This window comes from Vicugna pacos, chromosome 25 (genome assembly GCF_048564905.1).
Source record: "Vicugna pacos chromosome 25, VicPac4, whole genome shotgun sequence".
Lineage (NCBI taxonomy): Eukaryota > Metazoa > Chordata > Mammalia > Artiodactyla > Camelidae > Vicugna > Vicugna pacos.
The window spans coordinates 17688847-17716150 of NC_133011.1; the positions used below are offsets into that span (position 1 = coordinate 17688847).

At 34.3% G+C, this 27304-nt stretch overlaps 2 long non-coding RNA genes across 3 annotated transcripts in view; one reads left to right on the forward strand and one right to left on the reverse strand.

Moving 5' to 3' along the window:
* Positions 1 to 14725, reverse strand: part of LOC140689278 (uncharacterized) — a 231044-nt gene extending 216319 nt beyond the window's left edge. Inside the window, exon 1 of the long non-coding RNA XR_012064169.1 lies at positions 14631 to 14725. This is a non-coding gene — a long non-coding RNA (uncharacterized lncRNA). The remainder of the gene's footprint in view (positions 1 to 14630) is intronic.
* The window catches only part of LOC140689277 (uncharacterized), a 44031-nt gene that overhangs the window by 13919 nt on the left and 2808 nt on the right, over positions 1 to 27304 (forward strand). The window contains exons 1-2 of one of the 2 annotated variants that reach the window (XR_012064167.1): positions 14860 to 15158; positions 18014 to 18082. This is a non-coding gene — a long non-coding RNA (uncharacterized lncRNA). Of the gene's footprint in view, positions 1 to 14859; positions 15159 to 18013; positions 18083 to 27304 lie in introns of those variants that run through there. The other variant, XR_012064168.1, reaches the window with a different exon arrangement.

Genomic DNA, 27304 nt, shown 5'->3' on the forward strand with positions numbered 1-27304 from the left:
TAAAAGTTGGAAAAGGCAAGGAAACAGACTGGATTCTCCTTTAAAGCCTTCAGAAGGAAGACTGCTTGCTGACCCATGTTAGACTTCTAACTTGTTAAACCATATAATACAATTTTGTCAATTTAATCCAAAAATGTGTGAAAAATTTGTTTCAGAACCAATAGGTAACTAATACGAAATATATGTAAATATTTATACACAGTTTTAAACATAAACACACTGAAAGTAAATTGTGCACACACTCACACACACCTACACTCGTGTACACACACCTACACTCGTGTACACACACACAATAACCAGTTGACTTGAATCCGATAGGCTTACTTCATTGTTTGAAACAGAGAGAGAGAGAGAGTGTGTGTGTGTGTGTGTGTGTGTGTGTGTGTACTTTATAATTGAGAAGAACAAGAGCAACGTTAGGGTTTCCCTCTATCTACCATCTTAATACCTCATCTCCTGGTATTATTATGTTTTCAAGGAGGAAGGGGAAGAGAAGGAGGAGAAGAAAGTGGGAGTAGGAAGGGGAAGGAGAGGAAAAGAAGGGAGAGGAAGAGGGGGAAGCAAAGGAAAATCCTTTAATCCATTGTTTAATATTTAAAGCCCTGTTTAATTGAAGGTGTTTAAATAACTGCATAGCAACCATAATCTATAAATAACTCCTTATCAGTGTCATCCTCAATTTCAAAGATAAGAAGTACAAAATAAGGAAACAAAAGGGCATTCTACTTGAGATTTAGATTAGCCATCTCATAGAGGGAAAAAAGAAGAGACTATACATAGACAATAAACATGAAAGACTTCATAAATTTCCCTTGGGTTGACTATGTTTGCTTCAATTGGCCCATAACAAATAAATGCTCCTGATTAAAATATGTTTTCCATACAGCTGCACAGCAGTCTGCTTCATCAGAATTATGAAGAATTTTTTTTTTAAATTCAGCTGACTTACTGTGAAAGGCCATTTTCTACAAGGAACACACTAATTGAAGCATTACTATCTAGTTCCTATTTAAAAATCTTTCTATGTCTCACAGTTTTGGATATGTCCACATATATCTGGCAGTTTCCCAATAAGTGTCTTTTAATTTTAAAGCAAAAAATAGCCAATCATGTAACACTAAAAATGTTTGAGAGGTTTACTTTTACTATTTTCCCTTTATCTGTGTATTTGTTTTATTCACTACTGCTTTCAATAGGTCATCAAAAGATAATAGTTGCTTCCCTTGACTTTGATTGAAACAATTCATAAAAACACTAAGGTAAATGTTTTTCAGTTAGGGAAAAAATAATCATGAAGGCTTTAGTTTATAAAGAAAGAATTAAGCCCATCCAACATCTACAGGATCAAGGGATATTTATGGGATTTCAATAATTCACATAAGCTTGGCTAAATGCAGAGGAACAAGACAGTACTTAAGAAACCTGGAAATAGATCATATACAGATAATTAGAAATCCCATCTTTGTTATGTATGAGAGAAAATTCTGAAATGAGACAGAATAATGAAAAAATATTTGAGGGCGGAAGAAAATTAAGTCTGTATGGCCACAATTGATAGAAAATACGTATCATTTTGAGGTACTGTTTCAAAGAGCCTGAATTATTCAAAGAGCCTGAATTATTCAAAGAGCGTATATTTAAACTTGAGGATCATGAGTTGTAAGAGATGTGGAGTATTTCAATCATATTTATAGTGGATGTCCCTTCCCAGAAATGTTATGGATCGGACTAGATTAGAAAGTTTTTTTGTGACACTGTGCCCACTATTATCTGTAAGAACAAATAAAAATTAAGAGACTCAATTATCTTCTGAAAATAAGGTAAAATATTCCCCTCCCCTACTTTTTCTTAGAGCGTTTACATAAGAAAACTTAAAATTGTAAGTAATTCCTCCTTTCTCTGAAATGCATGTAAATTATTTGAAAACAAAACAGGCCTTTTGTTAGTTTTGTGAATCAGGAATGTCTTTTTCAAGGACCTAGGAGCCATCACTTTGAAATGTAAACATTAAGGAAGACAGCACCCTTATTTTTCAGGTTAGGGGACAGTTAGGAGCCTAAAGCCTAACACAAATTGCAAAATTACTTCCTATCATAGTTTGTTTTTTGTCTGGATAGGGTCAATAGCTAACATAGATGGCCATCCGAATTACTAAGTAAAGTTTGTATGAACTATGTGTAACAGCGCTGTAAGGTCCTCTTACTTAAGAACTAGCTATTGTTTATCATGAAAACTTGTATTTAGTGGGTTGTATATGCTTGGGTATATAAGCAAGTGAAATTTCCTTTCTGTGTGCAGTCTCTTAGTGGATTGCCTCTAATAGGCATCACATTCTGGTTTAATGCTTATTCAATAATAAAAGTATTTTCTTTCTCTACTTCCTTTGTAAAGTAGTTGGGAGAAGATTTTGTTTTTGATCATAATAATAAAACCACACACATAGAGTCAATTAAACTTTGATGAAGGAGGAAATAGAAGACAATGGAGAAAAGACAATCTCTTCAGTAAGTTTTGTTGGGAAAGCCGGATAGCCATATGTAAGTCAATGAGCACTCCCTCACACTCTACACAAAAGTAAACTCAAAATGGCTTAAAGACTTAAATATAAGACATGACACCGTAAAACTCCTAGAAGTGAATATAGACAAAATGTTCTCTGACTTAAATCATAGCAATGTTTTCTTAGATCAGTCCCCCCAGGCAAAAGAAAGAAAAGCAAAAACAAACAAATGGGACTTCGTCAAACTTATAAGCTTTTGCACAGCAAAGGAAGCCATAAACAAAAAGAAAAGACAACCTAAAGAATGAGAGAAAATATTTGCAAACAATGCAACTGACAAGGGCTAAATTTCCATACTATACAAAGAGCTGATACAGCTCAATATCAAAAAAGAAACGAACAACCAATTTAAAAAATGGGCAGAAGATCTAAACAGACATTTCTCCAAAGAAGATATACAGATGGTCAACAGGTACATGAAAAGATGCTCAACATCACTAATTGCCAGGAGGTATCACCTCACTCCAGTCAGAATGGCCATCATCAAAAAGTCTATAAATAATAAATGCTGAAGAAGGTGTGGAGAGAAGGAAACCCTACTACTCTGTTGGCGGGAATGTAAATTGGTACAGCCACTATGAAGAACAGTATTGTGGATCCTTAAAAAACTGAAAATAGAGTTACCACATGATCCAGGGATCCCACTCCTGGGCATACACCCAGGAGAAAACTAATTCAAAAAGATACACGCACCCCAATGTTCACCGCGGCAAAGATAAAGAAGCAATCTAAGTGTCCATGGAGAGATGAATAAGTAAACAATTAACTATTACTAAGCCATAAAAAAGAATGAAATAATGCCATCTGCAGCAACATGGATGGACCTAGAGATTATCATACTAAGTGAAGTTAAGTCAGACAGAGAAAGACAAATACCATACGATATCACTTATATGTGGAATCTAAAAAATAATATAAATGAATGTATATACAAAACAGAAACAAGACTCACAGACACAGAAAACAAACTTATAGTTACCAAAGGGAAAAGGCAGAGGGAGTAATAAATTAGGAGTTTGGGATTAGCAGATACACATTACTACATATAAAATAGATTTCGCTTTAAATAAAGAATAACACAATTTTATTCTGTGCTGTCATAATTCCTTAATATCACTTCCCCTTTGGTAATTATAATTTTGGTTTTTTTTTGAGTTAGAGCTTTATCTTGGGTATATGCCCAGGAGAGGGATTACTGGATCACATGGTATCTATTTTTAGATTTTGATTTCATTCCTAGAAGGATGGTTCCCTTTGGTGTATAGATCTCTCAAGATATACGCTGGTGCAGCACTGGATTCCCAAACTGCAGCCAACTGAACTGGGATTTGGAGTTGGCCTTTAATGCACAGTAGTATATGGTTCAAGAAGTTCTCAATTTATAGATGACGATTTTGTAATGCTGTTTTTTTCACAAAATATTTCTTAAAACATTTCATTCCAAATATCCATAAGTCAATAAAGATTAATAAATCAGTTAATGTATTAATAGCATTAAAGCAACTGGATAAACTTGATGAACTAGATTTGTATACATATGGGGCTTATTCAATACATTTCATGCTTTTTCATATCTAACTTCTTTAACTAAACTTTGTGATCCACATCCCTAATCCTTGACATTTTGTACACTCTAGTTTTCAAAGATGATTCTTCTTTTCCTACCATGATGCAGTTTTTACAACACACCTCTTAATTTTATAAAAGTATTAATTACTGTCAGCACCTGTGTTCTTTCCAAGAAAACAGCATTTTTTTTATCACATAATGGTAAGTAGAATTTTCTCACAATAAAGATATTCATCATAACACAGTTTAAATTCCTCTAATTATTGCAATGTTTCCTTTATTCTGAAGAATATTTAATAACTCAATATGTGTTTAGTCTGATCACTGTTAGAAAGCAAGGCTTAAAAGCAACAACTTCTATTGTATAATTTTTAAGTTCACCAGTACTCCTAACTCAGTATATGCTATGACACAACCAGCCATAAGATTAGAATTTCCTAACCAAGAAAATTATTTTGCCTAAGAATTCTATTGAAGTAATATATTTCAAATGGAAATATTAAAGACACACAACATCATTCTATCAAGTTTTATCCTTCAGCAATCAGATATTATTCAGATTAATTTATAACTGGTAATCCCTTTAAATAAATTAAGAATATAAAGCATATACTGAATATGAGTTGAAATAATAAGAATCCAGGAAAACAGTCAATGTAAATAAGGATGGAAGAGCTAAAGGGATATTTTTCCTCCAGCTTGGCAATTCTGCATCTGAATAATTCTCAATTTTATCACAAAATGTTGAATGTTAAGTTTGCAGACTAATGCAATGGATGAATTCCCTATTTGACCTATACATGCATTTTTGCATTTTAATGCTCTAGTGGGGCTTCCCTGGCTCTTCCCAGGATGGCAGTATTAACCCTGGATAAATCCCCTAGTCTTCTAGATGGTATGATATGTGATACATCAGTGGATCTTATAGTCTTAGGTCCATTCCTAACCCAATGGTGTTTCTTCATTATTGTATTCCTTCTACTTTGGCCCCCATTTATAAAATTACAAGTTCACATATAATAAACATATGTAATATAAATATATACAATTACACAATGCAAATATATACAATTTTATATATATATATATATATATATATAATTTTTCCCATAAAAACTTCTGAGTTATCAACATCCTTTTCAGACCATTTTTGTCATATCATCTTGTTTCTGAAATGTTTCTAATTTTTATTTATGCTTTTCATATAGTTAAAAATAATTTCTTATTTTAAGTATATGTTTTATGGACTCACTTTTCTAATATGTCTTCATTGTGGATAAGGGCATAATTTATTAATTGTTTTCCTCATTTTATTTCTGCCTTTTTGTTTCATACAATAACTTGTGTGAAACCACAATTCTTTTCTATCGCTCATACTTAGGTGAAATGAGCTCTCAAATAGGGACAATTTTTATCACCCAAGAACATCTAGAAATGTCTGCAGACATTTTTGGCTACCATAACTGGTGAGTTGCCATTGACATCTAGTGGGTAAGACCAAGGATATGGCTAAAAATTCTACAATGCATAGGACAGCGTTTGTCCCTCAACAAAGAATTTATCTGGTCCAAAATGTCAGTGATGTCTAGGCTGGGAAATCATGTACCCATACTCTTAGAAGGAAATAATTAGCGTTAGGGAGAAGTTCATTTTCCTTAGTTTCATGGCTGTAATGTTCCTTCTGTTGTAATCACAAACTATTTAAATTGAGCCTTTATAATTTCTGAAATGTGCTATATTTTCTTCCCTTATGTGTTTTCATATCTACTTTCTCTTTTGATTGCCCTTAATATTCCTCTCCTTTTTTATTTGAATTTTACTCCCAGGCATTTGTTCTCAGTATAAGTAGTTATGCTGGAAATTAGAGCCTGCAAAGACCCTCCCAGTTTGGGTGCTTTTTATTAGATCAGCCTGTTGAGATTTCCATAGGCATTTATGATCCTTCACTTTGGAGATGGGTACCTACAGGAAATCCGCAAGCTCTCAGTTGTCAAGCCCATCAAAAGTGTCTACTTTCCTACTACTTCCTCCTCACAACTGCCGGTATGTGATGCACCACCTTGCTGTCTAGTGTTTGACCCCCATTCTCATTTTAATAGACTCATGTATGCATTTTTGCTTAATTTTGCTTAAATGCTATCCATGACAACTTTTAACTAGATTTCTTTCTATATGAGCATCTAATTTTTTTTCAATTTTATAAAATTCTAAATTCTGAAAATAATTTCTTTCTTTTTGAATATGTTTGATAATTTACACAAAAGAATTAGGCTCTTAATTTAAATTTAATTTATAGGCAAAAATGTGTTTCTGTTTTTCTGTTAATGCCTTTTAATCTGCCCTTCATTTGTAGCTATGTCCCTCTACTGCTTTCTAATCTTTTCTTTATCCATATGTTAAATTCCTCAAAATAATTAACATTCAAAGAACAAATATCTGGATATATAATTCTGGTCTTATTTTTATCTTTTTTGTCCTTCTATTTATTTAATTTACTATGTTTGGTCTTTATTAATAAATTATTAGGTTGGATCTTTTCGTCATTAACTTTTAGCCCTTTGATTTTCATTTATATGAACATAAGTTTAAATTGTTTACTTTAAATAGTGTTTTAGCTGAATCCCACTAGTTTAGAAAGTTTCCATTAAATTTTTAATTAATTTCCTAACTAGTTTTATTACAGTTATAAAATTTTAGTCTTGTACCTATCATTCATGATTAGTTCTTATTTAATGTGTTTGAAAATAAGTTTATTTTTTGTTTAAGTATTTATGTATATGTCTTTAAATCAAGTTCGTTAATTATATATTTTTAAAATCCTTTGATATTTAGTAAACTTTATTTAGTCTACCAATTACTCCAGAGACTATTTCAAATCTTCACACACAAAGGTGGATTTGTCAGTTTTCCCACAGTTCTATGAAGTTTTGTCGTACAAAATTTAAGGGATTTTTTTTTATGCTTCATAAAAGTTTTAAATTATAGTAGGTTTTTGGTAAAGTTTTAATTGCAGTTTCCTATTGCATTAAACTCTTTATTATTAAGCAGGTGCTCTCTGTATCCCTCTTAATGCCTCAAGCCACAGTATCTATTCTATCTTATATTAATATACTATAGTAGCTTTTTCATTATTAGTGTTTGTATATTTTTTTCCATTCTTTTACCCATATTTTGTAATCCATATATGGAAATTCTAATATCCTAAATTCTTATAGACTGAATTCTCTTTGTTCCTGTTTGTATCAACTTATTTCACCATGTTTTAAGATGTTTTACTATGAACTCATATTTGATATCATTGTCAGGGATCATGAGGGCTTGAAAGATCTGTGTCCTTCCAGAGAGGATTTGCTCTTGCATTATTTAGGTGTATGTATTTACTACCAACCTGAAACCACTTTAATTTACTTTCTCAGCTAGACCACTCAGGTAGTATATTATTATTAAACCTTACACTAGAGTGAATGCAGCATAAAAATTACAGATTTGCAGAGGCCCTCTTAACACCACTTATTTTCCTATATAAACTTGAGTTTGAAAAGATTCTCTCCCTTTCCAGAGTGCCAATATTTTCTGCCCACTTCTTCACTGATGCTCTGTCCATTCAAAGTTCATACACTTAAAGGAATCTCTACCCTCAGTTCATCCAAGACAATTCCTTTTCTGTGTGAATATTAAAGCATAATGCTGAGGTACCAGGTTTTGGCAAAGAATCTTTTACCTATCAGGGTAAAAGTTATGTTTCCCCTTTGGAAATCTGATCCTGTTTTGCTTTTGATGCCCAATTATTTCACTTACTTCATTGCAAGATTAGTTTTAAAGGGATGCAGAACTCAGCCCAGCATTTCTGGCATTCTATAGTTGCATACTTTGTCAGTTAACATAATTCATCCAAATTACTGCAAGTGGAATTTCTTATCAGGCCCTTTCATTATTAATTATTTAGAGAAGTTTTGGAAATGAACTACATTTTTATCTTCCTATGGGTTATACTGTACTGTACTCTGAATAGAACCTCACCTACAAAGCTAAATCTGTTGAGACGTATCACAGGTTGTTAGGTCATAAAACCCCAACATGTTTTCAAAGGAATCCAAAGTCAGGTCTTTGCCATTTTCAAACTATCTACAATGCAATCCTATAAAAAATATTTCTATATGTTTCTAGATATTCTTTAGGTACATATACCCCACTTTTTCATCTTCTGTTTTTTTCCTTATTCTATCAGAACTCACCTCAGAACACTTCATGCTGTTACAGCGTTGATATGTAAGCATTTTAATAACACTATTAACCGAAGGCTTTTTTCCTATCTGTTTAGATGAATGTCCACCTCACATAAATATGAACATCCTTACATTGTGATATGTGTTCAAAAAGCAAGCACTAATGGAAAATAAACACAAAACACAGAAACCTACTTACACATTTGGTCCTCAAGAATATCTTGAAATCTTATGTTCATTTATGTCATTTAAATATTATTACTTCACACATTTTCTATTGTTCTCATTTCTTACCACTTATTTTCTTAACCCTTTCCCATCCCTCTTGTATACTTTCAGTATATAAATATAACAAACAAAAAATGAAAAACATAAAAGATAGTTTTCAGAAATCCCTCATATTCTCAGTGCCAAACAGCAAACATGCATGCATCTATCTATATAACATTACGTTATCCTCTAGTTTTAATAAAGGCTGTCTACCATCCTATTTAAGGGCAAAACAACATCCTGTCCTGAGACTTCCATTCTTCTTTCACAAGAACTGCAATTTCCCTTTTCTTTTTTCTTTTTTTTTTGGTATACTAAGCCACTGTCTTTCATTTTGATCCTCATGTTAACTTTTTTCACATTTAATATTTTTTATTAAAAAAAAGAAACAATAAAATACAAAACAAATTCATATATCCATTCAATTATAGCCTTTCTGGTCTCCTCAAAAACTACTTCAAGAGAGTTTTTAGTTCTAATCCTTATTTCTTAGTCCCTGTTCAGTACTCAAACATTTTGGTTCGATTTCCTCACCCATCTTTCCATAGGTATTACTTGTAGTGATCATACTAATGACATACATATTGCTAAAATCCAATGGGACGTTCTAAGTACTAACCTCCCTTGACCTCTAAGCATCATTAGACAATCCTTGCCACTTCCTCCTTTAAACAAGTATCAGTCATCCCTTGGTCTCACAGGGAATTGGCTCCAGGACCCTCGTGGATATCAAAATCTGTGATGATTAAGTCCCTTATATAAAATGGCATAGTACTGTTGGCCCTTTGTATCCTCAGCTTCTGCATCCACAGATTGCACAATCATGGATTCAACCAACCAGGTATTGACTGTATCCCATTGTCTCTTCTAATATTCAACTTTCCTTCTTCTCTCTTAATTTTCTTGACAATCCTTCTCTCTCCTCTTTGTTAACTGTGCTCTGTTATCCAATCTTTAATTTATTCTCAAGGTTTGGCCCTAAGGCCACTTGACTTTCACTGTCTCATCTTAATATAGAATACCAAAATGCCTACAATTTAAACTAGCATTTGTATTCAAAAGACCCACACTTACATACCTCCATTCCCTGACTGAAAAAATATCTTAACTACATCCTTAAAATATTTTCTTGGATATCATAAATAAGTCTTAATTCAATGTAAACAAATGGAACTTGATCTTTTCCCCTAAAATTAATCCATTTCCAGTGCTCCCTGTATCACAGAATACCACCATTATTTCTCTGTGTGTTTCTCACCTTTACATAGATTATTTTGATTCAGAAAACAAGATTGACAAGGATTATATAACATGTCCAAAATTTCACAGGTAATATGAACTGAAATTTCAATCCAATCCTGACTTTTAAAACCATGACCGCCAACTCATGCAAAATATAAGCCATTCCATAATTTTTTATCCCACTGTAGTATCACAAAACTTTTTCCTTATATCTATATTTGTATTTGTCTACATTTTACCTATTGTGTTAGAACCTGTAAATGTCACCTTAGTCAGAAAAAAAAGGATCCTTATAGATATAACTGTGTTAGGATCTTGAGATGAGATTTTCCTGGATTATTAGGCTGGATCTTAAATACCATCTGAATGTCCTCATTAGAGAAAGGCAGAGGGAGATTAGATAAGCACAGCAAAGGAGATATGAACAGGAGGCAGAGATTGGAGTGACACAGCCACAAGTCAGAAATTGCTGGCATCAACCAGAAGCTGGAAAAGGCAAAGAACAGACTGTCTTCTAAAGCCTCCAGAGGGAATATGGTCATGTTGACATCTTATTTTCAAATCTCTGGCCTCCAGATTTGTGAGAAAGTAAATTTCTGTTGTTTTAAGTCACTATTTTTTGGCAGTTTGTTACAGTGGCCACACAAAACTAATGCAGGTGCATCGTCACTAGAAGTTGCATTATTTTTACCAGTAAACTATCGTACTTTATTTGATTGATCCTAATATCCTGGTTTAAAGCAGAGTCCACATTTTGTGCTTAATAAGTAACTTCTGAATAACGTAATTAAATTATGCATGAACATGGGCTTCTCAAATTACTCACTGTCATTTGGTCCAAATCCAATTTGGAAATTATTCTTTCTAAATCAGTGTGTTAATTAATACATTTTGGAAATCATTATTAAATATGTATGGTGTGCTATGTTGGTCCTGAAGTAGATTATGTTAAGAAATTTTAGTACAAATTTATTGTTTTCATAACACTATTCACAATACTTCAGAAGGCCTCTGGTTTTTATTTTTCCTTATTAAGCTTCTTAGTTTTTTTTGGAAGATTTAGTATTTACAATGCAATTATATTAAGATATCCTCTGTTAAGAACTACACTAAAATAATATAGTTTTCAAAGATAATTTTAGGTTTAATGTCATGCTATTTTTTCATATTTTATCAAGTTATCCTTAAAATAATATTTATATAACTTCAGGTATATATTATATATCCAAAATGCAAGTTTTAGTATTATGATTTTTTTATACTATCAGAATGTGATATTGGGATCTTAGATTTTCTTTATCTATGTTTCAAATTAGTGCAGAGGATATCTTCCGCTTTATTCTAATTTGCTCTTATAAGTACTATCATGTTTCCCCACTTGTGAAAAATAAAATCTTCTTCATTATGAACTTTGTAGCTAAGAAATATTCCTGCAAAGATGTTTTAGCCTTTAGGACTAAATATTTATAGCAGACATGGATCTTTTATTTGATGTTTTATTAGCTATTACTTCTGCCAACTTCACTTCCTCAAAATGATGGGTAATGTAGACCAAGAATGATGTTAATTTCAACAACTTTGGTCATTTGTTCAGTTTATAAAGTAAAATTATATTCATTATAAAAGTGAGACTATAACAATTTTTTAAATAGATCAGTGAAGTAATATTTTAATTATAGTTGATTTTCAATATTATATTAATTTCAATGAAGTTATATTTAAAGAAGAACAAAATGAAACTAAGCAAAGGTTAGCATCACTGGGCAAGTTGATACCTTTACAGAAATTTCATCTAAGTAAGACTAAGTATTTGTTTTTAGGGTGTGGGATTTATTTTAGGATGTTCTAAATTTTTTGACAGAGCCCTATAAATGTATATATTGCAATGAAATTGAGAAAAATTTCAAACAAAATGGTCACTGACAGTCTTTCTCTCTATGCCCTTCTTTCACTTTCAGTAAGCAGTCTTTCAAGATCCTGCAGTTAGTATCTCCAGAATTCTTTATCACCTGGTGGCCCAATGAATCACTATAGTTGGCAATACAGTCTTTTGTAAACAAGCCAGTTTTAGGAATGTATTGAATTTTTAATAACTTTCCATATTGGAGTCAGTTATATAAACTATGTCATGCAGAATTGTTGACACCTCTGTTGCCTCAGTATTAACAGTTCTCTCAGGAGAGAAGTGCCATCCAAGAGAAAACAAATTGAAAAGAAAAAGTAGAGAGGATTATGATTTGAAATGATTACAAATTGAGATTAGTGAAAAATAAATTAATATTATTTAATTTTGTGTTCTATTAATTATATTATTTGACCAGTTTTTAAATAGTATTTTATTAGATTATTCCTCATAAAATGCAAGGTTCTGCGTGATCATGTACTTACTACCTTAGAGTATTTTAGTCAAACTAAGGAGTATAATGGGATTGGCTGGTTACTCTTAATTGTGTTGGAGAAAGTATGTAACAAAAAGAATATTCTCAGTTCTAACTCTACATTAATGACCTAAAAATACTTTGTAAGTGCCCTGAAAAAAACTTCTGGGTCAGAATTTCTGAAAACCAGTCCCAGAATATCATCCTGTAAGTGGTTGAATTACAACACAAATTGAATTTGCAACTCCTAGGGTATCTTCTGCTAAGTGAAGTTATTAACTAGAAGGGAATGGAATCCTGAAAACTGGTATAGGAGATATGGGCAGATTCTGATGAACCTGGGACACAGAACCTACCAATTCTTCTTAGCCTTCCTTGCTGGTAGAAGCAGCTAGTCTTCCCTTGCTGGAATGAATGGATTAGCCCTCTTTTGCCTGAAGAACTTGTAATTAAAAAGTAAAGAAAAAAGAAAAAGAACTTGTAATTGCATCCCCATCGTAGCTGCCCAGCAAGTCACTGCTGATTCTTCTCAAGACTTACCCCTACCATCTCCGTTTTTATACTAAAACTAGACTTCAAACCCAACAGGCCCCAAAGGGTGAGATACAACATCTGACCCATGAGGAAGGGCACTAAACACCCAAATAACTGAATTTTTTAAACAATTTATGCAGAATTAAATATGGGGACTATGTGTGGGACTGGGTTATAAAAGTGTTGAATAATGGTGAAAATAAAGTTGAGTCAGGCTGAATGTATTGATATTGGCTGCTAAAGAGAGATTTTAGCTTTGATGTTTTAGGTTGAGGCATTTCAAAGGGCAAACAGTCTATAACAAATGAAGTTAAAATGCTCAACTTGCCTTGGTATAACATAGAATCAGGTAGCCAGAGACTAGGGATACTGTAATGTTAGAGTGTACTTACCATGTAGATCTGTTCAACTTACCCTGGAGGGTCCAAAGGACACACCTTTCCCTTGAATATAAGGTATGTATCTGTGAGGGAAGCCCCAGCATCCTTGAAAAGTTCTGAGGTAGTTCTTATTCATAGACCATTAATTAGAGGGGGAACTACTACCATCAAACTGTGACCCTCTAAATGTAATGGAAGTAAGGGGAGCCTGGATAGCAGTGGCCTAGTGACTGCACTTAATTGCCAAAGACAAGGTGGGAATAGTTACTCTAATGGACTATAGAACCAGAACACTGACTTGCAGAGGCCTATGATTTTTCTAGGTACACTTTATCATGTTGTACCTAGAAAATAAATAGATGGGCAGTCTATTAAACTTTTATTCGATCTGTGTTAAGAGTTCTAGGTGTAGTAAACAAGTCTAACTTGAATAATCCAAAAAGATAGCCATGGCCCATCAATTTCAAGATTTGAGCCAATATTCAAACTCCAGAATCCCATGAATGAAGGGAGGAGTTAAGTTTCCTTGAGGAAAGACCCTGAAACACTTAAATATATATATACATATATTTTTTTTTATATAAAATGTTTATATTTCTATCAGCCTTCTTCAGAGACCTGTGGTCATTTACCAGGGTGAATGGGCAATGGGTTTACTGTATACTTTGACAGAATTCCCACACTGGTCACAGGACCTACAGAGTGAGGGCTATTATGGTAGGAAACGTCAAGTGCAGGCACAAGAATTTAAGAATTGTAAATTTAAAGCAGGTGGTGTCTCAAATCACAGTTGCTGTCGCAGGCCTGGTTTCATTACTTTACTCCCTAGTACCCCAGTATGCAGCAACTGATCTGGAAAGTGCTTTTCACGCGATGCCTATTAGTGAAGACCACCCGAGCGGTTTGTTTTCAGCTGGCAAGGAGAGCGAAGTATCTCAGAGGTACATCAACTCTGCAGACTTATGTCATAATTTAGTCAGCAGGGACCTTGTTCCTCTTTCTCTTCCATGAAATGGAAGTACAACTAGTCTAGATATATCGGTAAGACATTTGTGTTTCCCAGGTGGGAAATAAATTCAACAAAAATTCAAGGGCCCTTTACCTCAGAAAAACTCCTAGAGGCCCAGTGACGTGGACATGTTAAATTAAGCTCTCCCTCTGTAACAATGGATAAGTTGCTGTATCTGGCCCTTCCTACTAAAAACAAAACCAAACTCAAAAAACCAAAAACTAAGGAAACAAACAAATAAATTTAAAAAAAGAAAAATCAACGCAACAGACTAGGCCAGTGGGCCACAGAATTCTGGAGGCAACATAATCCTCATCAGGTGTTCCACTTTGGCGCATATACTGACTGACCCGAAAAGCGCTAGTTTTGAGTGGTAAAGAGTTCTGCAATAGGTACAGCTTGCCGTGTTGACACGGGTTTCTCTAAATGCCTAAAAGCAAAAAGTAAGAAAAGACATACCTTGCCAATCTTTGCAGATTGGCTCTACTGGGTTATTCTTCTGACGCTTGGCCAAGCGGCTCACCGTTGCAGTCAGCGGCTCATTTCCCGCTTGTTGAGCGGGAAGACTTGCCGGAGAGGAAAGCTTCCGGTCTCCTGAGGTCGTCTCTGAGCATGCGCCCGGTCCTGGGCATGCGCAGGCCTTTTAAGTCGCCGCGTAAACTCAGTAGGTGCGGAAGGTCTTCGATTCCATACTTCGTTTAAAGAAGCTCTCTCTTCAGCTTTTCCTCTCAGAGTCCCTCATATTTACTGTTTGCCTCACTGGAATCGTTTGTCCTGGGTGGCAAAGAAGTTTTTCTTTTTCTTTTTTCCACACTGTTTTGAGGAATGCCCGCTACATAGCAACTTTTCTTCTGTGAGAGAGTTCCGGTTTCCTGGTGATAAAGCGGTTCTTAAAGCAGCTTCTAGACAGGTTAAAACTGACACAGTTTTTTGAGAAGGTCTTTTCTGCTTGGTCACTGGGATTCTGTGCTGCCATCGTCGGAACCGGTGAGTCGCTGAGTGCGGGGCCGCAGGGTAAGAAGTTCTGCAGAGCTCTCTTACCCTTTATCAGGTGGCTATTCCTTGATTTACGGTCCACTTGGGTCCTATAAATCTACTGTTTTCCAGAGTTCCAACAAGTTGATTCTGACACTTTTTGCTCCTATTTTTGCTGTTTTTGTGGAGATATGAGCCCTGGAAGCTACCTACTCTGCCATTGTTGCTAATGTCATTCTTCCTTGTACTAGTTTGAAGTCAGGCAGTATAAGTTATCCAATTTTTTTAAAAGACTATTCTATACTTTTCCATATATATTTTAGGAATAGCTTGTAACTTTTTAAATATTCTGCTTAGACGTTGATAGAGACTGCTTTTCCATATATATTTTAAGAATAGCTTGTAACTTTTTAAATATTCTGCTTAGACGTTGATAGAGACTGCACCAAATCTATAACTCAGGAATTGCCATCTTAATAATAACTACCTTTGAATGCTTGGACATAATATTCTTCATTGCAAGATTTTTTTTTTTTAATTTCCCTTGGAAAAATGTTGTGGATTTGTGTATACCTCTTTTTCACCTTTTTTTTTTTCTTGGAGCAGCTCTGCTATATGGGCTTTTATTCCTTATAAGGAACCTGGTTCTCAGCATTTTTCTTCAGTCATCTCTTTCACTTCTTTTGTCAACTATATTCCTAAGTATTCTTTTTGATACTATGTGTATATAATTAGTTTCCTAATTTTACTTTTGGATAATTTATTGCTAATATGTAGAAATACATGATTTTTGTGTATTCTTTATTCTGAGTCTTTGCTGAGTTCATTAGTTTTCATAGATTTGTGTGTGTGTGGAATTCTTAAGATTTTCTTTACACATGTTCATATTGCCTGTGCATAAAACAGTTTTAAAACTGGGTATTTTTTTTCTTTTGTCTTGCCTGATTGACTAATTGCACTGACTAGAATTTTATGAACCATAATGTATAGAAGTAGTAAAGGGGGATATTTTGCCATATTCCTGATTTTAGGGAGAAAAATTCGTTCTTTCACCATCCATATGATACTTGTTGTAGCTTTTTATAGATGCCCTTTCACTTGAAGACATTCATTTCTATGCTGAATTTGTTAAGAGTTTTTTGAGATACTTCCCAGTTAAATAGGTTTTTCTTGAGCCATTTTCTTACTAATAGACTACAGATGACATATTTTCATGTGTCTGATCATTTAAAAAGCAAACAAATACTCTTTTGTTCTGTGTTTTTGTTCAGCCAAAAATAACGTATTTGCATTTAGGGAACATGGGTATTAAAGATTTACTTATTAATCTACAAAACATGCAACATAAATATCACTTGAATTGCCCAGTAATATCAGTAATTATTCACTTATTCAAAACCTCTTATGAGTTACTTGAATTATCAGATTTTATTTATTTAATAAGTCTGAATAATAAACCATCTCCTCTGAGTGTACTTCTTTCACCAAGCCTCTTTTCATGTCTTCTTGCTTTTAGGTCCACTAAATGTCACTATCCTTGCAGATTAATATATTGGTCTTTGCCTCCATAATGTCAAATATGCAAATAAAAATCATTATAAAGAATGAAGCTGTAATGTTAGGTGAAGTTACCTCTGAATGGATAGACATTCAGTATGTATCAAATGGCTAGGAGGGAATACACTAAAAAGTTAACAGTAGTTATATATCAATGTTGGATTATGATTAGTTTTAGTATCATTTTACACACATAATTCAATTTTATTTTTTAAAATTTTAATATTTAAATAGGTTAAATGATTCATCTTGATTTTAGCAAAGAATAACACCTCAACTCTTGTCCTCAGCCTATCATTCTTATATGGATAATTTTTCACAGATTTTACCCATTTTTTAAAGGCTATCCTCCTCCCTTTATTCATCTAGATTGCTTAGAAATATCAAGTGATGGAAACAGACAAGGAATAAATATGAAGTGTATCACAAGAGAAAGATAAGGGTTCATAGTGACATCTAAAAGAAATACGAAAGTGTTCTAGGGAAACAAGAAAAATCAGTCATTTAACTTTAACTTGTCATTTGTATTGCAGTGTTAATGACTTTTCCATAGATCTTTATCTTTTACTGTCTAAATACACCTATATTGTTTAATCAGTTTGTAAGAGACAGCAAGAGAAAATTGTATGATTCATGCTTAAATTAGTACTGGGCAGGGAACCAAGATAGGACAACAGTGAGTGAGAGAACTTAATAGCAATAGGATTGGAACCAGAGGGAAACATGAAATCATAAGCCATGGATATTTGTCTGTGTATTGGAAAATATATTGACCTTAAACAAGACTAAGGAGGTATTTAAATCACCTGTAATTTTAGTGATTCATGCAGCCACCTGGATTAAATTTGGTTTCTCAATGTACAAAGTTATTTGAATTGTTGTATAAGAGTCCATACCAGTCATCCCTTCTTCATATTGTGCTTGTGATTTATTCCTACAATTTTCAAGTTTGGCATATTTTGAGTCTCTCTGAATTATTCACCATCTGCTTGTCTCCTTTGAGGGCAAAAGTCGCCATTTGCTCTATTGTTGCTCAGAAGCCCACTTGCTGGTATGATGCTCCAAGGTTTACTATGTGACTACCCTGTTGCACATCGGAGTTCAGAAAAATATGTCTCTGAAGCTTAACTTATATATTCAATCAAGTGCAATTATTTGGAAAGTACAGAATGATCATTGTCATAAAATGGATCTACTCTAAAGAGATGTTATATATTCAGTAACAGTTCCATGCAAGGAGTGTAAGTTTCACATAGACTAACACTAACAGATTGCAAGGATTCTAATGAGTGAGTTTCTGTGTCTTCTAGGACCTATACAAATATGCAGCCATGATGAATTAGAAGAACTGAAAAAAAAAAATGCACACTCTTCACAAGGTAATTACCCAAGTGAAGATTATATTAAAATAGATACTTTGCTCAATTTCTAAAATAAATTCATATATTTTTGCCTTAAGAATGGCAACTTGTGGAATATTGCCTAAGTATAAAGTAATTGTACAGATGTTTTTACTACAGTGCGGAGATGTTGAGAGAGAATATTAAACTCAATAATTCAGCAAATTTCAAAAAGTGCTACAGTAACCTGGAGTTGGCAGTTATCATGAATAATTTTCATATGCAGTTCCATAAAACTTTCTAGTTCTGGGCATCAACTCAAATTCTGAGAACTTATAATTTATTTTCTATTCAAACCAGCATCTCAGTAATAATATACAATATGGCAGTATTATTTGAGTAACATTTGTATGTGAGATATCAACATAGCTAAAAATATATTAAAAGGAAATCTGAATTTCCTTCCCCTAAAAGCATAGAAAATCTATGCTCTTTCAACAGTTTGTCTACTCAAAATGTTCACAAAATAATGCACATGTAGCCAGGTTTGAGTTTTAATATCAGTAAGAGAGATGAAGTAACTGAAAATAAAATTTTGCTGCTAGAATTTATCTCTAAGTTGAACAATTAACCAAATTACAATTTGTTATAAATGGAGCAATATGGCTCATATAGATAATGATGTGAGCTATATTGCTCCATTTATACATTGTTAAAAGTTTACTAGTACTGGACATTCAGTCTAATCTCTGTAACTATCAATTTGAGGGACCAGGATCTTAGGCTGTGCATATTAAGATATTGCTAATTCTAGGATACTAAATCCTGCAGAAATTTCAGCTTTACTCTTTTTTTTTATTTGTGATGTTGAGTGGTCTTGCTTGTTTTCCAGTTTTCTGAGTTTCACCTTTTCAAAGCAGATTTATTGTATCATTCATACAGCCACACTCTTCCCTTAAAACAAGGATAGAGTGTATTGCAAATCCTGTTATAAACTCCATTATTGTCACAAATATCTAACTGGCAATTAAATTTTCCAATTAGACTAGTAAAAGCGATCTCCTAAAATGGTGCAAACTGACAAAAAAAATACTCTGATCTGATTTATACATTGCCTCCTTTTATTTCTAGTATCCATTCCTTTTATTTACCTCCCTTGATGTGGGAAAAGATGGGTAAACCAGCATCTGTTTTATTCTTCAAAATGGAAAGAAAAATAATAAAATATAAGCCTTTCACAATTTAATTTGATTTTAAAGGTAAACACACACACATACACACACTCCTTATAAGTGTTAGCTAGTTTCCAAAGATAGTGTGAAACCTATTCAACTGTTCCCTATATGTGCATTCGCCACCTACCATCAAAAGTAGGAATGCTTCTCCCCTTGAATCTAAGCTAGTTCTGTGACTGCTTTGTCAACACAATGTGGCCAAAGTGGGGTTTGAGGGCTTCTGGCCCATCCATTAAGAAGAACTAGCAGCCTGAGAGCCTTAAACAGCCAAGAAGTCCAAGTTGTCCAGCTAGAAAGAAAGCCACATGATGAGGTCTTAGAAGTTTAGACACAACATAGAGAAGTTCAGAAGCACCAGATCCAGACCTAGCAGACAGCCCAGCCACCACCTGACTATACTTACATAAGAGACTTCAAGCTAGGACTGTGAGGCAACCTGCTAGCTCATTCTGCCCAACCCACAAAATCAATGCAATAAAATAAAATGGTTGTACAAGCCACCAACTTTTGGAGTTATTTCTTACTTGACGATATTAAAGTGAAATAGACTTTGTTGCATACAAATGGTGTATTGCTGCCACACATACACACACACAAACTTAAAATTTGTGTCATTCATTTTGGGATAGTGTGGGTAGAAGTTGGAAGCTCCTTAGAAGACTTAGACTTGAAGGAAAGAAGGAAATTATTTGAGCTGGAAAGAAAGGGACCTAAGTTATATACAAGTGTTATATACAAGTTTGTGTGTCCCACGCACAGTGATGCCAAACAAACTGAAACTTCAGAGTTTCATTCAGAGAAGGGTTTAATGCAGGGCCAACCAAGGAGAACATGTGGTTCATGCTCAAAACACGAAACTCCCTGGTGGGTTTCGGGAGAAGTTTTTATAGGCAAAATTTGGGGTGAGGGCTGCAGAGTGTGTGACTTTCTTCTGATTGGTTAGTGGTGAAGAAACAGGGTGATGTTCCAGGAATCTTGTGCTCAGCCTAAAGTGACCACCCTCCACGGGGTGGATATTGTTATGTATATTCCTCAAGGAAGAACCAGGACCCTGCTCCTAGGCTGCAAGATTGTTTCTTGGATGTTCCTCCTTTCTTTCTGCATTCCATCTCTTCCCTGATTAGTAACTGTTTGAATCTGCCCTTTGAAACTCAAGGAAGGTCAAGGAGGCTGAGTGAATCCTATTTCCTACAAACAAGAAATGGGGACACAGAAAAGATTTGTACCCAGGAGAGCCTCACAGTGTTCTGCTCCATTTCAAAAGCAAGATAATAAACAAAACGGCCAATGTAGGTATCATGAAAGGAAACCTAAAAATCTTGTTGATCTGGCTAATGAGATAAACTGTTTTATGTTTTTGTTTGATTTAAAAAATCAAATCTCTTGATGATAAAGTACAGGAGAAGCCAAATGAGCTAACAAAGGAACTGCTCAATTTTGTAGGATGATTTAGAGGAAACAGAAAGAAACAAGAATGTTCTGGCTTCAAAAATAAAATTTTGTCTTATTTTCAGTTTTTCTAGGAGGCAAAAAAGGAAATAAAGTAAGAAGTAGTGTCAGAGTAAAGGTCAAATTTAGGCCATGGCCAATAAAATCTAACCTCAGGGTAAATTTTAGATCAAGGATTAGTGTAAACCCCTTTGTTAAACCTTAGAAAAATCTAATTTGTTATCTCTAGACATCTTCACCTAGATAAAAGGGTCTCTAGGTCAAAAATAGGATTTGTAAGAATTCTTGAGGACTCTACCTCAACAGCCTCACAGGAGGTTCAAGGTAGAGAATATTTCACCTCTGAAGGAAATGAGTGGCATTTCTTTTTTAATCTAAAGGAATTTAATATAATTTGTGACATAATATTCCATATGTGTTGTTAAAGGAATTGTATCACATTGTACTGAAAGGAACAGATGACATTCATAATGGCAAGCATCCCCCTGGGCCCTCAGAACCTATAAGCAGAATATAGGCTGACTCATTTCTTACACAAAAGTGAGGTTAACTCAGAGAGCAAATTAAGATCCTGGAGGATGGAGCCAACATCTGTAGGGAGCCACTTCAATGGAACTGGAGGCTCTCATCAAGAAACTAGATATATGTATCCAGTTGGATACTAAAATTACTTTGAGCTACTTAATTCCTCTCTTCCTACCACTTCACCCTTATCTGAGTGAAAGCCAACTACAGATTCTTTGTTCCTGCTCACTATTGTATGTTGGGTGAATGGAGTACAGAAAACTTATCCTTATTTCAAAGGTACCTAGCTCAAAAGGGTCAATATCCAAGGAAGTGAACCTGAGAAATCACATATACAGGAGCCTCATCCACACTGGTCCTGATTTAGACTAGGGGATTCTGTAATTCAAGCTGATACTGTAAAGGGGCAATACTTTTGGGGGTCTAGTAAGGAAATGGGTATATTTGGCAGATGGAAGGAAATAAATCTATTGTCCTGGTCAAAAGGTTCAAGATCTCAAAATGTCTGCCCCTTAATATGCAAATGATACTCCTTAAATCAGAAGGTGGAACTGAGGCAGGAGGGAAGAGGGCAGCACACAGCTGTTAAAGGAATAACACAGCAATTGAAGATTCGACTCCTAGTAAACCTTGAGGTCCAAGATGGTAGGAGATTTAAATTCCAATAGACCTTGAGCTTCATTATACACTCATTGTAATGTATTAGCATGGTAAATGACACACCCACAGGCCCTCTGACAGGTCTAGTCTAACCATAAAAGGTAAAAAAGTGGGTGATGGCCCAATTCCTGGGAATTCCAACCCCTTACCCAAAAGCAGTTGAAATAATCCTCCCACTTGTTAGCATATGAAGTTGCAAGCCTGTAAAAAACTAACAACACTGCACCTCTTGGCCTATATTCTTGTCTATGGAATGTGTTATTTTTACTTTAAACACCCACCACACCTCGTGGCCTCTTTGGCCTTCTGAGACAGCCTACACTCTGTCTATGGAGTTTGCATCTCTCTGAATAAATCTACTTTTATTCAAGTATGGTTTGCTTTTGAATTCTTTCCTGCTCAAAGCCAAGGACCCTCACTTGGTAAGGCATATCTCCCAGGGACTCACTCAAGACCTGGAATGTGACCATCCTCTTGCACCCTATTTTCCTGTATCAGTTACTTTTTTTTAAATTTCAGTTACTTCCATTGGTAATATAATATTAGCTTTATTGTCTTCATAAAAACAGTATAAAATGACCTGAATCTGATTCTATTTAATATTATTTTCAGTGACCTGCACAATAGACTTAAAAGGACAAACAGTAGTTGTGCAATTAAATACCAAACATTTTCTTTAATAAAATGTGTTGTTTCTTCAGATAGCTATTAGGCTATCCCATACTTGTTTAATGAATTCTTAAACTTTTTCTGAAAATCTGATTCCTTTTATAATTATTTTCTTAATGGCTTGAAATTAAGGTTATTTTTAAAAAAATATTGACCAGTTTAGCGTGTGGGAGACGCTGGCAAAACATATAATTTCATTATGAAAAAATTATTTTATTTGTTTCAGTATTTATGTTTGGATCTGTCATGATCAGGCCAAAGACAGAAACCACACAATAGTTATTTTAGTAGACAACAATTATTACAAAATTTTTAGCTCTTGAAGAACTTTAAAGGCTTTATCAATTGTATACTACTATGTAACCAACTACTCCTTTACCTAGTGACTTAAGACAATTATGATTTACTTTTTCTCATAATTCTTTGATTTCGCTGGGATCATCTAGGCAGTCCTTCTATTCCAAGTGGTTCAACTGGGGTAATTCATGCAGCCCCATACAACTAGGAACTCAGCTGGAGCTAGAAAATCCTAACAGCTCATCCACATGTCTGGGTATGTCAGTTAGGGTACCTGAAATGTCAAGATTTGGCTACACTTCTCTCAAAGCACCACAGTTGGACTTCTTATGTAGTGGTATAGAAATCCAGGAGAGCAAATATTAAGTTGCCAGGCTTCATTTCTGTCTCACGCTGTTTGGTCAAAGCAAGTTGCAATGCCAACTCAGAATTAAGAAGAAGGAAAGTAAACTCCTCTTAATGGGAGAAATTGCAAAAATAAAAGGATGGTAGAATAGTTGATAATTGTCACTGAAGACAAGGCATTAAAAAAGAATACGAGGTCCTTGGAGGTAGCAACTGCAAGAGGCAGCTGCTCACCTAAGGCTGGTGGAACAAAGAAAAGCGATGGGGATAATTAAAACTTAAAAGATTGAAATAGCCACATGAGGCTGGAACTCAGATTCCTGATAAGAAGTTACTATTCATCCCGTGCTGTTTTTTCAAAGCTCAGCAGAGGGATCCCAAGGAATAGGACCAGACATTTCAAGTACTAGCATATTAACCCTTTATTCAGTTTTGTTAGGGCTTTCACAAAGGCTGGCACCCCTAAAGGTGTACCATAAGGATGGTTTTGAAAGTGTTAATTCTTTTTTAAAAAGGAATAATGCTTTTACTGGAACAAATGGTTCACAGTGTGTCACTGTTGTGAACCATTTACTACTGTGTCAGTGTAGTGAATCAAATAGGAAGCAAATAGAAAGAAAGAGAAAAATCAACAGGTAGAAAACAAAGAGAAGTCTATTCTCCCTGTAACCATTTCCCTCTAGCACTCCCTAATGGTGAGCCTAACAAAGAGCCAGCGGGCAGAGCAGAAATAGCGATTTTAAACTCTCCAATCCTGAATTTCACACTCCGTGTTGTCTTGGTGAGTTTAAATCTGAGCACAGTATCCACTTCTGAATGTAAAAATCCCTTTACCTAGTCAATAATTAAAGGGGAAACAAGTCATAAATTAATTTGCACTATGAAATTTTAAAGGCATAAAAGAAATGCTCCCTGATGTTGATTTTCATGCTGTCTCCAATGTTTAGTGACTCTTAACTAAACGTCATATTATAAAAATGTTATATTATTTTTCTGGTATTAAAAATGTATTAAGTTCTATGAGTCTTAGAAGTCTCAAGACAATTTCAAAATTAAGTTTAATTGGTCACATTATTTTAATGAATTCATAGACTCCAAGGATGGCTACTTATAAAGATAACATATATTTAGGTATTTAAGGTCTTTTTGTTTGTGTGTTTTGTGGGGTTTTTTTTTTATCAGTATCATTACTTTTATTTACACAACATATGTAGAATGTACCAGTGTAAAGAGTTCAATTCTGCCATAGAATGATAAGAAATATGTTATTTGTATGTACTTTATTCAAAAGCATATTTAGATATGCTGAAATGCTTAAAACAAAAACATAAATTTACAGATTTTTTGCAATAAATAATTCTTGGTCGTGGATAGCAAATCCAACTACTTATTTGTCTTTAGAAAATAAAGCCTCACATTCATTTCAAGACAGTTTTCATGGTCAATCTTCTGTTCTCTTTTTTACCCTTCTGTTTCCTCTTAATACTAACAAAAGGGAATTTCACAAACAGGTGAATAGGTTTTAGAAAATGACTTTTATGTAACAATCTGTAGGTTGATAACTAGGATTTCAATATTTTTAAGAAATTAAATTTTATAACTATTTAAAATTAAGATAAAATAGAATGTGGGATGTGACTGACTTTTAAAAGTAGAGTTTTTAGCTGAGAAATGAGAATAGGAAAATAAAATTTTAGACTGCAAACCTAAACCTCCCATCGTATAGTATTCTTTATGCAGACTGAATTACTTGTAGAACAGGTGTGCTTTTTCTAATGGCATTCTGACTAAATGGACTGCTGGCTAGCCTGGCTATAATTACATGATGTCAGTATTCCATGCACTAGGCAGAGATTTTCATTTCATACTCACTCACAAAGAGCAGCAGGAATTCCACAGTCATCAGTTCACGTTTCAATTGTTTTAAACTCTAGGAGTTGTTTCGAAGTTAAAAAAGAATCAAAGATCATATAGTCACTCATTATGACCTGCATCCATATAATTGTAAACCAGGAGATGTGCCACTCACTGGGGACAAGGCACAGCAAGTATTCCTGTAAGAACCATGGACAAAGGAAAGAAACTACTATCACAGTACCTCAGTCTTTTATGAGGGGAGGTTTTTGTTTTATTGTTCTATGTGAAGTACTGCACAATAAATGATGCTTTCACAAATGTTATCTCTGATCTGCTGAATACATAAGGGGGAGAGAGGTAAATGTATTTTCCATCAAAATGCTTTTACATCGACACATTTACAAAGGAAATCACAGCATAGACTCTTCAGGTGAATTCTTCTGGTGCCTTGCAGCAAGCATTGGGAATGCTACACTTACTAATTTAGAAAATCCCTGTATTAGCTCCCTTTGATTTGGGGTAGCCATGGAGAAGTTGTAAAGTAGGCTAAGTTCATATTCTATATTCAGATGTTCCCATTGCCCTTGTGCTGCCCCCTAGCTCCATGTGGCATTTAATTTACAGTACTGTTTTCTGGTTCTGATTCTTTGTTCTCACCATCTGAAAATCTTAAAAAACTGAAGTGTGGAAGCATTCCCTAGAAGTTCTCTTTTTTATTGTTCATAAAATTCACTGTACTTTTGCACAACATTAATAATGCATGGCCATCCAGTTATGTTTGAAATAATTTTTATATTTTGAGGGATAGTGAACAAATTTATGCTAAGTGTTTGAAACATTCTTAATCTTAATATGTAAATGCTTTAAGATTTTTAAAAATTCCTCAATATTATGCTTCTTGTCATCTTTATTTGTGATATGAAGAAAAAATAGAAAGTATAAGCATGAAAAGATAGAATAGGATTAAAGAGAACATACCCCGAGCCAGAATGCTTGGTTTGACTCCTGGCTCTGTCAGTTATAAGCATCATGCCCTAAGGGATGTAACTCCCTGTCTTTCAATTTCTCATCTGAATGGGAGAGACAGTAATAATATTCACCACATAGAGTTTTATTATGTTTAATGGATTAGTGTTTTTAAAGTGTATTGGTGTATTTACATTAATTTTGAGTAACTAGTACATATAAAGTACTACAAATTAACCTCCCAAGAACAAGGAATTGACTGATTTTGTTTATTGCTAAATTTCCATTACTTAAAAGAGTGCTTGGTGCATAGTTGGCATTTGTACCAGTTTTTTACTATTTTGAATTTCAATTTATTCTTTACCATTCTCCGGAAAACTATCCTGTATTTTCTAGGTTGTTTTTTTTTTTCTCCCCTCAATGGCTACTAGTTTAGGTTCAACCACAAGGAAGCACTGTTGGAAAACAAAATGGAGAAGGGGAGGAGCCAGGATATTTCTCTTTCTCTGGCTTCTTCTGAAGTTGATTTTTCTGCAGTGGGTGCCTCACCCTTGTTGTCCAAGTTCTTTGTCCTTCTCCTTCCTGGGAGTCCCTGTATAGTTACAGATGGCTTGTCTTCTGAGTTCTAGAATTACTGTTTCATTTCTGTTTCTGTCCTATCCTAGATGTTAACTGTCCTCTCAGCTGCTGTTTTCCATGTCATTTCACCATCTCCTTTTTGTTTTCTCAGCTCCTGTATTATCTATAAGATTCCCTGTATAAAGTTATTTCTGAACAAAATGCCCAGAATGTTTCTTGTTTCCTTGTAAGACGCTTATTGACACATTGCTCAGTAAATAAATGTTGTCCAAATGAATTAGTAAAGAAAGCAGCAGTTACATAATACTACATGATACATTCTGATTCCTGAGGTTGTGACATGTTCACCCAAGGAGGAGGAAGTCATAGTTCAATGTGGGAGTCTTTGAATGAAAGATGTCTTGGAAATGAGGCTTTCTTCATAATATTATAATTTGGGGAGTAATGAGTCAGAGGAGAAATCAGATTCCATTTCTAGAAACTGAATTTTTCTTTTTTAAAGGATAAGGTTTAAAGGATGAGGGCATTCCAGACTAGAGCTGGTATGGCAAAAATTTTTGCATGTGTATATGATACTTTGAAACTTGCCCAGATCCACCAGTTGTAACCAAAGGTGGGGGGTGGGGGTGAAGGAGAAGGAGGGGACAAGGAAGGAGAACAATGAACTTCATAGAAGTAA